Below are 15,002 nucleotides of genomic sequence, written 5' to 3' on the forward strand. Positions count from 1 at the left end.
AGACTCTTAAACATAAGCAGTTTATGGCTCTCACTCTCTCTCTCCCTTAAATGCCGTGTTTCAAACTTCCCTTTATATATCTTGGTATATGATTTAGTAGTGGTGGTGGTTTTTCGAATCTAGAACTTCAAACACTCATACACACATGAGTACATGCAAAGCTGGTGAAAGTTGAATGAGGTCTGTGGATTTTGCCAATACCAATCCCCTGGTTCTGTTATTGTTTTAAAATTATGTAAAATTACTAGTGGGGGGAACGGGGTACAGGGTACACATCTATTCCATCTTGGCAACTTCCTGTGAATCTATAATCATTTTAAAGTAAAAAGTTAAAAAAATTAGGTTAAATTTCTTAAAATATGCGAATATTTTCTTAAAATTCTAAAACTGCTCAATGCTTTTCTCTCTTTCTCTTTTTTCTCCCCTCTCCAGCCAGAACCAGCCTTGGAGATAAGCAGAGTGAACAGAAATTTATGCTCTCAGATTTAAGGAAAACAAGATTCTTTCTTGCTTCTTAAATCATACTCCATCCCATCAACTTGCAAACATGCTGACACTTCTCATAATTTCACTCTTTATAAACCAAAGCGTAAGGTCAGAGGAGAACTTGACATATTAGAAGACTTAGGCATTGAAAGTGGTTAGTCTAACTAACCCCTTGAGGTTCTGGAGAACCTGGGACTCAAATTTTGGAAGATGTGACAGATGATGTGTTAAAATACATTGCACTGAGGCTGAAGTGGGAGGATCGCTTGAGACTGCCTGGAAGGCAGAGGTTGCAGTGAGCCGAGACTGATGGTGCCACTGCACTCCAGCCTAGGCAACACAGCAAGACCCTGTCTCAAAACAAAACAAAACAAACAAACAAACAAACAAAACCAAAAAACAAAAAAGCCATTGCACCAAGTAACAGTCAACTTTTCAGCAGAGGTGAGTAATCAGTTAAGGCTTTCTGGAATGCCAGCCCACCTCAAGGCCTTGTACATATTGTTCTCTCTACATAGAGGGATGGCCAGAAATCCCCCAGATGGATCCACGAATGCTCACCTCTTGTGTGCAAACCACCATGTATTTCCCTCCCATGTTGTATCAGGGTTGGTCACTGCAACCAGTAGAATGCTGCAGAAATGATGAGTGTGTGACTCCCAAGGATAGGTCACAGAAGATATTGCAGCTTCTACCTCTGGCTCTCTCTTGTTTATACCTTTACTAAAGTATGATTCGAGTACAAGAAACTGCACATATTTAAGGTATACAATTTGATGAGTTTGTCAAATATATACACCTGTGAAACCATCACCACAATCAAGGTAAACATTTCCGTCACCCCCAAATGGGATGACCCTTTGAAATCCACCCCTCCTCTACCTTTTCCCTAGGCAGCCACTGGTCTATTCTCTGTCACTGTATGGAAGCACCTTACCTGTTTCCTCTGTGGGATGTAAAGTCCCATTTCTGGATCCTTTCAGGTCCCTGTCTAATGTCTATTCTCTTTGCCTTGCCCTTACTTTTGTTCAGACCAAATTTAGCCTTAGTGGGGAGTTTGGTTTTGTAATTCCGAACCCTAAGCAGTCTTGGATTGCTGTCTGCTGAGATGGTGCATGAGAGCAGTGAGGAGCATGATCTGTTTTAACAAAGCTGTATGCTGTTCCCAGCTAAGACCAAGGCTCATCTCTTTCTAGTAGGATCTTGGCAGGAGCCACAAGAAGTAACCAACACAACAGGAGTTAACCTGTCCATATGCTTTCTAAGTGCCAGGCCTATTCTAAGTGCTTTATATATATTAAATCCCTTAATCCTCACAATAATCCAGTTAGTTAGGTACTATTTTAATTCCCATTTCCCTGATGAGGAAGCTTAATTGTGATTAAGTAACTTGCCCTAGGTCACACAGCTAGGAGATAGGGTCTTTGAACCCAGGTAGTCCAATTTCAGTCTTTGCTCTTAAACCACCATATGATACTGCCTCTCACACCAGAGCAGCCTAACTTTGTTCTGCTGGATTCCCTGAAGCTTCCACCTTAGTAGGTACATGTCTGAATCCCAAAGAAACTACAGTAACATCTTAATGAGCTGCTTCATTACCATATCATAAAGACTGCCCACTTCCCACCCAGGGATGGAGAGAGATGGAGAGAGCCTCACTGCCTCCTACCCCACCTTGACACAACAGTTCACATTTTAGGATCTTTCATTTCTAGCACTCTACTTCTGGGTACTAATGTCTTAATCAGTCGGTACTCTCAACTGCAAATGGCAGAGACCCACTCAAATTAGCTTACGAGAAATATTAAGGAATGTATTGGTGCCTCCATAGGTAAACCCCCTACCCTAAGGATGTGGCCTACCTCTGCCCCCACCCTGAGGTCCAAGTGAAAACCACTAACCTGAGGGCCAGGAACCCGAGCACAGCAATGAGGCCTGTTACTCGGAGACAGAAGTGCTCAAGCAAAGTCCAGGGTCATTACCCTCATTCGGTTAGAATTTTGATGTTGATTTCTAGTGTCTAGAGACCTCAATATCCAAAATAAACATTACTATATTAATTTGCTAGGGCCGCCATAACAAAGTATCACAGACTGGGTGGCTTAAACAGCAGAAATTTATTTTCTCACAGTGCTGGAGGCTAGAAGTTCAAGGTCAAGGTGCTGACAGGGCTGGTTTCCTCTAAGGTCCTCCTCCTTGACTTGAAGTACGGAAGACCACCCCTCTCTCCTTGTGTCATACCTCAGAAAAAGAAAGAGGAAGCAAAAGTTACAGAAAGGCAAAAATAAGATCAATAGTCAGATAGCCCAGCGCAGCACCTCCATCCTGGTGTTAAAAATCAACCCCTGACCTAGCTGCTTGTATCATCCATAGATTCCAGGCATTGTGTGAAGAAGCATTGCAAAATTTTCTTTTCTGTTCTGTTCTGTTCTGTCCTGTTCTGTCTTGATTACCAGTGCATGCAGCCCCAGTCCTGTACCCCATGCTTGCTCAATCGATCATGACCCTCACATAGACCCCCTTAGAGTTGTAAGCCCTTAAAAGAGGCAGGAATTTCTGTCTCGGGGAGCTTGGCTTTTGAGACACAAGTCTGCAGAAGCTCCCGGCTGAATAAAGCTCCTTCCTTCTTTAACCCAATATCTAAGGAGTTTTGTCTGTGGCTCGTCCTGCTATAGTGGATGGCCGTCTTCCTCCTGTCTTCTTATAGTCTTTTATCTGTGTGCATCTCTGTCCTAATCTCCTCTTCTTATAAGGACATCATCAATCATATTGGATCACGGCCCACTGACATGACCTTGTTTTACCTTAACCACCTCTTTAACAACCTCATCCCCAAATACAGTCTCATTCTGAGGTACTAGGAGTTAAAACTTCAACATATTAATTTCAGGGGAACACCATTCAGACCATCGCAATAAACAAAAAATAAAGCTGAATTTATTGCTTGGTTATATAAGGGAGAGCTATGCTGACCAGGCCCAGTCTCTCTAAGCAGATCAGGGAACTGATCTTAATACGGTTCTGCAGAAGCATGGAGTTTGGTGACTGGCAGAGTAGGTCAGTGTCAGCTGAAGAACTGTAGTTACTTGAGTGAGACTTTAGTAGATTCGTTGGCACTCAGTGGTATGTTCATTGAAGCAGTCCATTCCCAGCTGGTTTGCTTTCACAAGCAAGGGGTTGTCGCTGCTGGGATGGCTTCCAGAAGCATGCTTGCAGAGGTGAGTTGTTGACTGATTAAGTAGATTTAAAATCATTTCTGGTGGTTGATCTTGTATACTGGCTGTAAATCTTTCCTAGGAGTGTGGAAAGTTTTCACTAGTGTCAAAAATAATACTTAAGTTGGGCATGGTGGCTCACACCTCTAATCCCAGCACTTTGGGAGGCAGACGTGGGAGGATCACTTGAGCTCATAAATTTGAGACCAGCCTGGACAACATGGCAAGATCTCATCTCCATTAAAAATCAAAAAAATTAGCCAGGCATGGTAGCACACATGTGTAGTCCCAGCTACTCTGGAGGCTGAGGCAGGAGGATCACAGGAGCCCAGGAGGTTGAGGCTGTGGTGAGCTACGATTGTGCCACTGCACTCTAGCCTGGGAAACAGAGCAAGAGCCTGTCTCAAAAAATAATACTTCAGAAAGAGTTAGTTATTCTCACTCAAGTAACTACAGTTCTTCAGCTTACTTATATATATGAAAGAGAAGATTCAAGTAAAAAAAAGCAAAGCATTATTTAAAAGGGTAAAGAGAGAGATGAAAGTATAAGCAGCCAGGAAACAATACATCTTGTTCACACAATCTGTGGATAAACTCATTACCTGGCATGTAGCAAAGAGGATGTCCTGGATAGTTGTCCTTGGGCAGATGGATTGAGGGAATAAAAAAAAAAATTGTTTTTTTTAAATGGAGTTTTGCTGAAAAGCACACATGACAGGCTGTGCCCGCTGTGTAATGTCTCCCCCTGTGTCTCCAGGAAACACTCCCTTAGCTAGGCCAGGTCTGCACCCTTTCCCTCATCAGCATCCCTCACCAATCACAGGGTTCCCAGGAAACAGAGTGGACTGCCTGGTAAGAGAGTTGTGTTGTCAGAGAACTTCGGGCCTACATGGCACAGTTGCTGAGGCAGTTCTCATATCCCTCACTGGCTCCAATAACAGTGCAGGGAAGGGAAGACAAATCCTTACCTTTGTTCCTTCTGGTGTACAAAGCTTACCATAACCAGATTGGCAATTTGCTGTCAAGGAGTGAGGCCTTCCTGTCTCTGCAGCGCAAGACATGACTATGCCATGGATCAGTGAGAGGTCTCATTGTAGTTGTTTTTCCCTCTAACATTGGATATTGTGTGTGTTGGAGGTTCTTACAGGTATTATTTAATATATTTAAATATGTTTGGACCACATCTGCATCAAAGGAATGTACATCAACAAGAGGTACCAGACTTGAAGGTGAATGCCAGTGACTTCAGGTTGTCTTTCTTTGGGAAGCAATGCATGGACTATATACAGAAGAGTTGCATTTGTCAGTAAGGGGCACTTTAAAAAATGCAAGGGAAGAAGTAAGTGTGTAAGCACTAGTCAGCCAGTGGCTGCATATGTCACCCACACCTGGCCAAAGAATGCTCATCCCCCTAGTCTAACCGATGAGTTCTGGGATGGACACATGAACCCAGCCAACCATTCAGCATCCCTCCAAGGACTCACTGGCTAGTGCTGTTGGGGAAGATTTTTCTGTTGCTTTGGGAAAATGTGACCAAACTCACTGACCAGGTGGAAGAGGCACATTTGAACTATGAAAGAATGAGAACAACATGCAAAGAAAAGCAGAAGCAGACATGAAAGATGAATGAGGAGAGCTTGGTCACTGTTAAATCCCTAGTTTTTGAGGCTTCTCCCCTAGTTTTATGACCCATTCTGTATTCTCCCAATTGATATTTGTGTCAATAAATTCTTTCCTTTTTTTTTTTAACTCAACTGATTTTTTTTTCAACTAGTTTGAATTCAATTTCTATTACTTGCAACCAAGAGTCCTACATGATATAGTGCTTTTTACTTTTATAAAGATCATCATAATTATGGCTTTATTATAATTTTGACCTTAATTATAATTGCAATTTTACTCATGTTATTTTCTCTCCTCCATCATAAATTTTTTCCTCTATAAATTTGCATCAGTATAAAACATGCACAATATGTTCCATCTTAAAGAAAAAACATTTCTTTGATCCCCCACATTCTCCTCCAGTTATTGTTTCATTTTTCTCTGTGCCCCTTTAAATTGAAATTCAAGAGTTTTCTATGTGCACTGTTTCCACTTCATCATCTTCATTCTCTCTTCAACTTACACCTGTCAGGCTTTTGTCCCCACTATTCCACTGAAACCACTCTTCTTATTGTCACCAGTGATCCCCATCTTGATATATTAAATGATCAGTGGTCAGTCTTCATCTTACTCAGCCTCTCAACAGCATTCGACACAGTTGGTCATTTCCTTTTTCCATTTTCCGTTTTCCATTTTTCAAACCCCTCTTTTTACTTCATTTCCAGTGATGTCCCTCTTACTGATATAGAGGTTAAAAAGAAATTATTTAGGCAGATAGGGTAAGGAAGTCCTCGGTAAGGTTTTCCTTTTAATGAAAAGCAGCCACCAAATCATTTGCTTTTCTAAAAAAGAGCAGCCTGTAAAATCAAGCTGCAGATATAGACAAGCAAGCTGGAAGCCTGCATGGGTGAATGCCAGCAGTTCTGTCAATAGGAAAAGGCGACTTGGGACTAGGTATGATCAAAATGACGGCTCCATCTTCCCTTCTCTTTGCCAAACCACGTGTACAGTAAGGAGGAGAAAACATGGCACCAGCCAGGTGAAGACCCCATTTGCATAGTAAGATTAGGGTGGAGTAGCCAGCTTCCCCATGTGTTATGTAAATGTCACATCTGGTCCAACCAATCTGTGGGCCCTATGTAAATCAGACACTGCCTCCTCAAGCCTGTCTATAAAATCTGGTGCACTGAGCTGTGGGCTGGAAGTCTGATTCAGGTGTCCCTCTCTCTTGCAAGAGGCAGAGCTGTTCTTTCTCTTTCTTTTGCCTGTTAAACCTCAGCTCCTAAACCCACTTCTTGTGTTGGTGTCCTTGATTTCCTTGGTGTGAGACAATGAACCCCAGGTGTGTACCCCAGACAGCGATGCTACTTCATTAGCTCATAGGTGCTGGTTCCTTCTTAGTCTGCATTGTTGGGTTCTCCTTTTCCTTTTCCTGGCCTTTGAATTTGGAGTACCCCAGGACAGTCTTTGACCTTCTCTTTCTCCTCTATCTATTCATATATGCTGGCATTCTCTGTACTCTCCTGAGTCCCAAAAGTGTGTTTCTGGCACTGACCTCTCCCCTCAGGTCCAAACTCACATCCTTACTAGTTGCCTAATCCTCATCTAATCTTAAAATATCTAAAACAGAACTCATGATTCCTACCTCCAAACTGTTTCTACCTGCAGTGTTCTCCCATCTCAGTAGATGATACTCTATTTGTGCAGCCCCAAACCTCAGAATCATCCCTAATAAGATGTTGAGTGGAAATTTTCTTGTGGCCTCAGAATTGGCCACTAGAATCCAGCTCTGAGAAAAAAGATACATCTTGCACAATCCATATTCTAAAAACAGCCAGACACCTCCTCAGACTTATTCATAGGAAAAGAACCTGTCATGCCACTCCTAAACATGGCCCCAGTGATTCCCTCTCCCATTTTTAACCTGTCCCAGAAGGAAATGTCAGAAAGAGTCATGGGAAATGAGGCAGTGAGTCAACAGCCTCAGAGAAGGGCTGTGGCTTTTTCCTCCTTCCTCATGCAAAGGAGGGAAGCTCACAGGAATTGGGATACCCGAGAGAACGGAGACTGTTGAGAAAGGAGACTGATATTAGCTCTTGCTCAGGCAACAGACTTCAACAGGGAAAAGAGAAGGGAGAAGTGAGATGGCAGAGCAGAGAGAGGGACCACAGTGGGGCTGCCTGTAAGACCATTACTGGGTGTGGCAAGGACTCTAGAACTCCCTGAGACCAAAGTGATGGGAGGTAACAAGACTTATGTCACCACATCAGGGGACTGGCAGCATGACAAAGGGAACCAGACAGTAAGACCATGGGGATGGAGCTGAGAGATTAGAAGAGGTTGGATTAGAAGAGGTCCGATCTCCCCTGGCAGAAAACTAGGCAGAGGGAGGTCTCATTGGAATCATTCTGACAGCCTCCATATGACCACTCAAAAGGCCAAAGAACTTGGATGTCCGCTGCACAGAAGGCATCAACAAAGTGGAGAGGTTTGCAATTAATCACACAACCACTTAAATAAAAGTGAAGGCCGGGCGCGGCAGCTCACGCTTGCAATCCCAGCACTTTGGGAAGCCAAGCTGGGAGGATTGCTTGAGCCTAGGAGTTTGAGACCAGCCTGGGCAACATGGCAAGTCCCCATCTGTACAAAAAAATTTAAAACTTAGCCCAGCGAGGTGGTGTGTGCCTGTAGTCCCAGACACTGGAGAGGCATGAGGGTGGCTTCAGCCCAGGAGATTGAGGCTGCAGTGAGTTATGATCATACCACTGTACTCTAGCCTGGGCGACAAAGTGAGACTTCGTCTCAAAAAGGAAAAAAAAAGTGACTTGTCCCTTTTCATCTCCCCTCTCCCATTCCAAAATTGGCCTGCATGGGTAGCAATGGGAGATAGGGAGTGAGCATGTGTGGGTAGGGTGTAGAGAAGAGATGAACATGAAATTAAAATTGAGATAAAGTTTTACATTGAAATAGGCTAGATCAGGCATTATAATGCTTGCACATGATCAGATAACTGTGCCACCTATCAGAAATACTGTAAAGGGACAAGAAAGGAAGATTTAATAGTAACTAGAATAAAATAAAACTGTTTCAAATGTATACCCCTGTGGGATTGAAATGGTCAAATAAGCCAGTTACTATTTCTAGCTCTAAATAGGCTTCTCTTCTAATTGACTACATCTCAAATCCTGCCATTATCCTGGTCCAAGCTAACATCACCTCTTCACTTAATCACTGCGATGGCCTCCTCACTGGAACCACGACTATCACTCTCCACTCCTCCTCCCCCATGTCTATTTTCTACTCAATGGCTAGAGTTCTCTTTTAAAAGCCGAAGTCAGTTACCTACTCAAAATATTTGGAATGAAACCTAAACTTTCACCGGACATGGTGGCCCACACCTGCAATCCCAACACTTTGGGAGGTTAAGGTGGGAGTATCAGTTGAACCCACGAGTTAGAGACCAGCCTGGGCAACATGGTGAGACACTGTCTCTACAAAACGGTAAAAAATTAGGCAGATGTGATGGCATGCAACTGTAGTCCCAGCTACTCAGAAGGCTGAGGCAGGAGGATCACTTGAGCCCAGGAGATCGAGGCTGCAGTGAGCTTTGATGGGGCCACTGCACTCCAGCCTGAGCGACAGAGCAAGATCCTGTTCCCAACAAACAAACAAAACCCCTGAACTTTGCCAAAGGGAGCAGCAGCTGGTGTGTTGTATTTCTGTAGAGTATCAGTAACCTATTATATTAATCAACAGTGATGAGTAATTAAAGAGAAATCTAATTCAAATAGGAAAAGAAAAATATTGTTGCCTTTTGTTGATTAGGTACAGAAAAATTTGTACCATATTGTAAAAGTACCAATTTCCTTATCTCACCCAAGTTGATACAAAACCATCATTCCCGTTGTCTACCATCTCACAGAATCACACAAACTACTGGAGAATTTTCGTCTTCCTTTTCACTCCCACCAAAGCATTCATTTATTCATTTAAAAACAATTGCACTCACTATATACCAGCTTATGAGCTGTAAATACAACAATGGATAGAACAGACAAAAATTCCTTTCCTGATGGAACTTACATTCTGGTGAATGAGCCTTTTACTTTAATGATTAGATTAAAATAATGCTGTGAAGTATGCATGTGGGGGGGAAAGTCATCAAAATGCTATCACTCATTTATTCATTTAGTTATCCATTAGGCAGTAAATTAGGAAGTGCATATTACATTCTGAAACTTACCTTTTCAGAAGTCAGTTGCCAGTATAATGAAACACTTGCTTTGAAATGATGAAAATAAGATTTCAGCTGGGCGCGATGGCTCACACCTGTAATCCCAGCACTTTGGGAGGCCGAGGCGGGCTGATCATGGGGTCAGGAGATAGAGACCATCCTGGCTAACACGGTGAAACCCTGTCTCTACTAAAAATACAAAAAATTAGCCAGTCACGGTGGCGGGCGCCTGTAGTCCCAGCTACTTGGGAGGCTGAGCCAGGAGAATGGCGTGAACCCGGGAGGCGGAGCTTGCAGTGAGCAGAGATCAGGCCACTGTACTCCAGCCTGGGCGACAGAGCGAGACTCTGTCTCAAAAAAAAAAAAAGATTTCAAATAAAAAACTTTTTCATTTTTATAAATTAACCTTAATAGATTTTTTAAAAATTTCAAAAATAGCAAAACTTTATTGCAATCCATGTAAATAAATGATGCAGGAAGGCTTAAGGAAAAGTAGATGATCTTCCCTGTGTGAACTCTCACCTACCACAGTAGGCTAACCATAGCTCAGAGCCTGGGATGAGCCTTCCTACAACATTCCCTTTCTCATATAAACATTCTCAAATATTATAATGAATTATACGAACTTTCCATTTTCGTAGATTTAAAAATGATCAAATATCAGCAATATCCCTATGGATTTTTGGTTGAACTTATAAAAACAGTATTGTATTATACACTTCACACTGAGACTTGCCTTTCCAGTTTACCAATATCATGAACGTCCCTCCAGATAGATTCAATAGATTTGACACTTTCTTTTTAATCACTATCCACTGCCTCATTGAATAGATATATCACAATTATTCAATCACATCCATTACTGATGGGCATTAAAACTCTTTCCTTTTTGTATTAAATAACTACAACCAATGGTTTATATCCTTGTGTATGTGTGTTCCTTCTATACTGATGCTGTTACTTCTATGAGCTGAATTTCTATGAGATGAATTCCTAAGAGTAAAATTGCTAAATTAAGACTATATTTAGATATGTTTAGATACACAAATACTTACCATTGTGTTATAATTGCCTACAGTATTCAGTACAGTAACATGCTACACAGGTTTGTAGCCTAGGGTATAGTATCTATCCTAGATGTATAGTAAGCTATACCATCTAGGTTTGTGTAAGTATACTCTATGATGTTCCTACAATGACAGAATCACCTAACAACCCATTTCTCAGAATGTATTCCCATCATTAAGCAACACATGGATGTATTTGTTCCTTTGTACTCAATATTGCTTCATGCTATTTCAAATTTTATGTTCTTTTAAATTATGTTTTCTAGTTGCTTGCTGCTGGTATATGAATATGAAATTAACTATTATAAATTGCTTCTATAACAAGGCACTGTGCTAAATTCTACTATTTTTAAATTCTCCTATTTTTAAATTCTATATGTTTTCTATATAATTAAACCTATTATTTATAATATAATTATAGTCTAATTTCTTTTTCCCAATTCTTATGTCTTAATTTCTTTTTTTTTTTTTTTTTTTTTGCGCACTGTCAGGAATTTCTAATACAATGTTGACTTGAAGTTATAAAATGGGTAATTGCCTAGTGTCTCCTGCAGGACAGAGAGTGAAGGAAGCATTGGATGCTGGCATCTGGTTGGCTTCTGGGGAGGCCTCAGGAAACTTACAATCATGGCAGGAGGCAAAGGAAGAGTAGGTATGTCACATGGCCTGAGCAGGAGCGAGAGAGAGCAAGAGGGGAGAGGAGGTGCTACATACTTTTAAATAACCAGATTTTGCAAGAATTCACCCACTATCACAGGAAGAGCATCAAGGGGATGGTGCTAAACCATTCATGAGAAATCCACCTTCATGATCCAATCACCTCCCATCAGGCCCTAAGTATGACCTGTCACCCTCTACATTCTCTTCTGGTGAAAGAGCTTTTCAAGTTGAATATGCTATGAAGGCTGTGGGAAATAGTATAGTGATTGGAATCATATATAAACATAGCATTGCTTTTGGGGTCTAAAAAAATTAGTGCTTTCAAAACTTTGTGAAGGAGTTTCCAACAAATGACTTATTAATGTTGATCAGCACATTGGATTGGAATGTTGGAATGCTGGCAGCAGGTTTGTTGGAAGTTGCTTGCTCTTTAGCAGACATAGCAAGAGAAGAAGTTTCCAACTTTAAATCTAACTTTGGCTATAACACTCCACTAAAACATCTTGCAAACACAGTGGACATGTATATACATGCATATACACTCTATAGTGCCGTTAGATCTTTTGCCTTCAGTTTCATGTTAGGATCTTACAGTATGAATGACAGTGCACAATTTTCCATGATGGACTCATCATGTGTTTTATATGGTTATTGGGGCTGTGCCATGGGCAAAGCCAGGCAAGCTGTAAAACAGAAATAGAAAAGCTTCCAATGAAAGCAACGACCTGCTATGACACTGTTAAAGAAGTTGCTCAAGTAATTTACATAGTACATGATGAAGTTAAGGATAAAGCTTAAGAACTCAGCGGGGTTAGTGGTTTAACTAAAGGAAGACATGAAATTGTTTCAAAAGGTATAAGGGAATAAGCAGATAAATATGCTAAAGAATCTTTGAATGAAGAAGACAAGTCAGATGATGATAATATGTAACATTTACTCCAGCATCTATTCTATTTTAAATTCCTATCACAATCCCATGTAACTATATAGCCCTGTGGATTACACATACCCACTGAACAATTTTTATTAAATTTTCATCTTGTAAAAGACAAAACAGAAACAATAACAAGATAATCTTAAAAATTAAAAATATTACCCAACTGCTTTCTGGCCTCTATGATTTCTAAGGAGGAACCCACCATCAGTCTTATTAAAGATCACTTGTACATGATGAGTTGCTTCCCCATCTTTGTCTTTTGATAATTTGATTATGTGTCCTGGCATGATTCTTTTTGCATTTATCCTTTTTGGAGTTCATTGAGCTCCTTAAATGTTTAGATTCATGTTTTAATTTTAAAAAATCAAATTCAGGAAATTTTTAGCCATTATTTGTTCAAATATTTTTTTCTGACCACTTTGTCCTCTCCTCTCCTTCTGGGATTCACAATATGTGTATTTGGTTTGCTTAATGGCATCCCATGGGTCTCTCAGGCACTGTTTGTTTTTCTGCATTCCTTGACTGAATAATTTCAATGGACCTATCATCATGTTTGCTAATCTTTCTATCACCATGCTCAAATATGCTATTAAAATTCTCTAGAGAAATTTTTATTTCAGTTACTCTACTTTTTAGGTACAAAATTTCTGTCTGGTTTCTTTTTATAATTTCTATTTTTTATTGATATTTTCTATTCAGTTATCATTTTCCTGATTTTCTCTCACATTTTGTCCATGGTTTCCGTTAGCTCTTTGAGCATATTTGAGACAGTTTGACTAGGTAGTCCAATGTCTGTGCTTTCTCAGAGATAGTTTTTGTTCATTTCTTCTGTGAATGGGCCATTCTTGTTTCTTGGCATGCTTTATAATTTTTTGTCAAAAATTGAAACTTAAAAGCAAGATAAAGAACAGTATTATAATGTTTATTTAATAAACTCTTATATAGCCAGGTATTTTTCTGAATGTTTTACGAATATGAAATAATTTCATCTTCTGAACAACCCTGTGAGATAGTGTTATTATTATGTTCATTTTACAAGTGAGAAAACTGAGGGATAGAGAAGTTAATGTCATGCAGCTAGTAAATGGCAGGGCCGGGATTTGTAGGAGGTGGAACTCTAGAATCTGTGATTTTTGTCACTGTGCCGTATTTCATCTCTGTAGCTAGAGATTACTCTTTTTTTCCATTTATTCTTTATCATGGTAAAATATGCATAATAAAATTTACCATTTTAACTATCTTTAAATATACAATGCAATGGCCTTAAGTATAATCAAACTGTTGTGCAAATGTGATCCAAATTTGCAAACATTTTTTCATTATCTCAAACTGAAACTCTGTATCCATTAAACAATAACTCCCTATCCTCTTCCCCTGGCCCTGGTAACCACTATTCTACTTTCTTTCTCTATGAATTTGAGTATTCCAGGTACCTCATATATATGAAATCATATAATATTTGTCCTTTGATGTCTAGCTTATTTCATTTAGCATAATATCCTCGAGGTTCATCCATGTCATAGCATGTTTTGGAATTTCATTGCTTTTTAAAGGCTGAATAATATTCCTCTGTATGTATATGCTACATTTCGTTTATCCATTCTTTTGTCAATAGAAATCTGGGTGATTTCCACCTTTTAATGAATAATACTATGAATATTGGTGAATATTTGTGTGAGAGAAAGATAAATATTGTATACTCTTAGTCATATGTGGGAGTCAAAACGTAAGCTCATAGGAGTAGAGAGTAGAATTACGGTTCTTAGAGACTGGGGAGGGTAGGGGCAAGAGAAGGATAGAGAGAGGTCAGTTAACAGGCACAAAATTACAGCTAGATAGGAGGAATAAATTATCAGGCTCTATAGTACTGTAAGAACTACAGTCCGAATATAGTTAATAATAATGTATTAATTATTCAAAAAGCTAGAAGAGAGGATTTCAAATATTCCCCACACACAAAAAATATAAATGTTTGAGGTGATGGATATATTAATTACCCTGATTTGATCAATGCACGTTGCATACGTGTATCAAAATATTACTCTGTGTCCCATAAATATGTAAAATTACTACATGTCAACTAAAAAGGAAAAATATTTGTGTAAGTTCCTGCTTTCAGTTCCTTTGGGTATAGACCCAGAAGTGTAATTACTGTAATTATATTAAAATTCTATGCTTAACTTTTTAAAGAACTGTTATGTCGTATTTCACAGTGGCTGTAGCATTTCACATCCCCGTGAGCAACACATAAGGGTTTCAATTTCTCTACATTATTAGCCACACTTGTTATTGTCTAGGTTTTGATAGTAACCATCCTAACGGATATAACATGGTATCTCATTATGGTTTTGATTTGCATTTTCCTAATAGTTAGTGATGTTGAGCATCTTTTCATGTGTTTATTGCCCATTTCTACATCTGCTTTGAAGAAATGCTATTTCAAGTCCTTTGCCCGTATTTGAGCTGTTTTGTATGTGTGCTCTTGTTGTTGTTGTTTTGCTGTTGTAAAGTTATAATAATTATATATTTTGAATATTAATCCATTATCAGATATATGATTTGCAAATATTTTCTTCCATTTGCTGGTTACATTTTTACTCTCTTTGATAACTTACCACTTTTAGTTCCCTTTTTCTTCATTCAGTATTCACTTTTGGAGCTGTACATTTTTTTGTTTGTTTTAAGGAATTCTCACAAAGTTGATTCTGAGAGTTTTTGCTTGAGTTTTTGATTTTTCTGTGGAGAGACATGCTCTGGGAGCTACCTACTCTACCATTTTTGCTGACATTACTCTATCTGCC

The 15,002-nt window shown here is 39.7% G+C and overlaps 1 pseudogene; it reads left to right on the forward strand.

The window, feature by feature from the left end:
- The first annotated feature begins 11,231 nt into the window (after nucleotides 1-11,231).
- On the forward strand, nucleotides 11,232-12,194 carry LOC100424435 (proteasome subunit alpha type-3-like; annotated as a pseudogene).
- The last annotated feature ends 2,808 nt before the right edge of the window (nucleotides 12,195-15,002 follow it).

Source organism: Macaca mulatta, chromosome 7, assembly GCF_049350105.2.
Source record: "Macaca mulatta isolate MMU2019108-1 chromosome 7, T2T-MMU8v2.0, whole genome shotgun sequence".
Lineage (NCBI taxonomy): Eukaryota > Metazoa > Chordata > Mammalia > Primates > Cercopithecidae > Macaca > Macaca mulatta.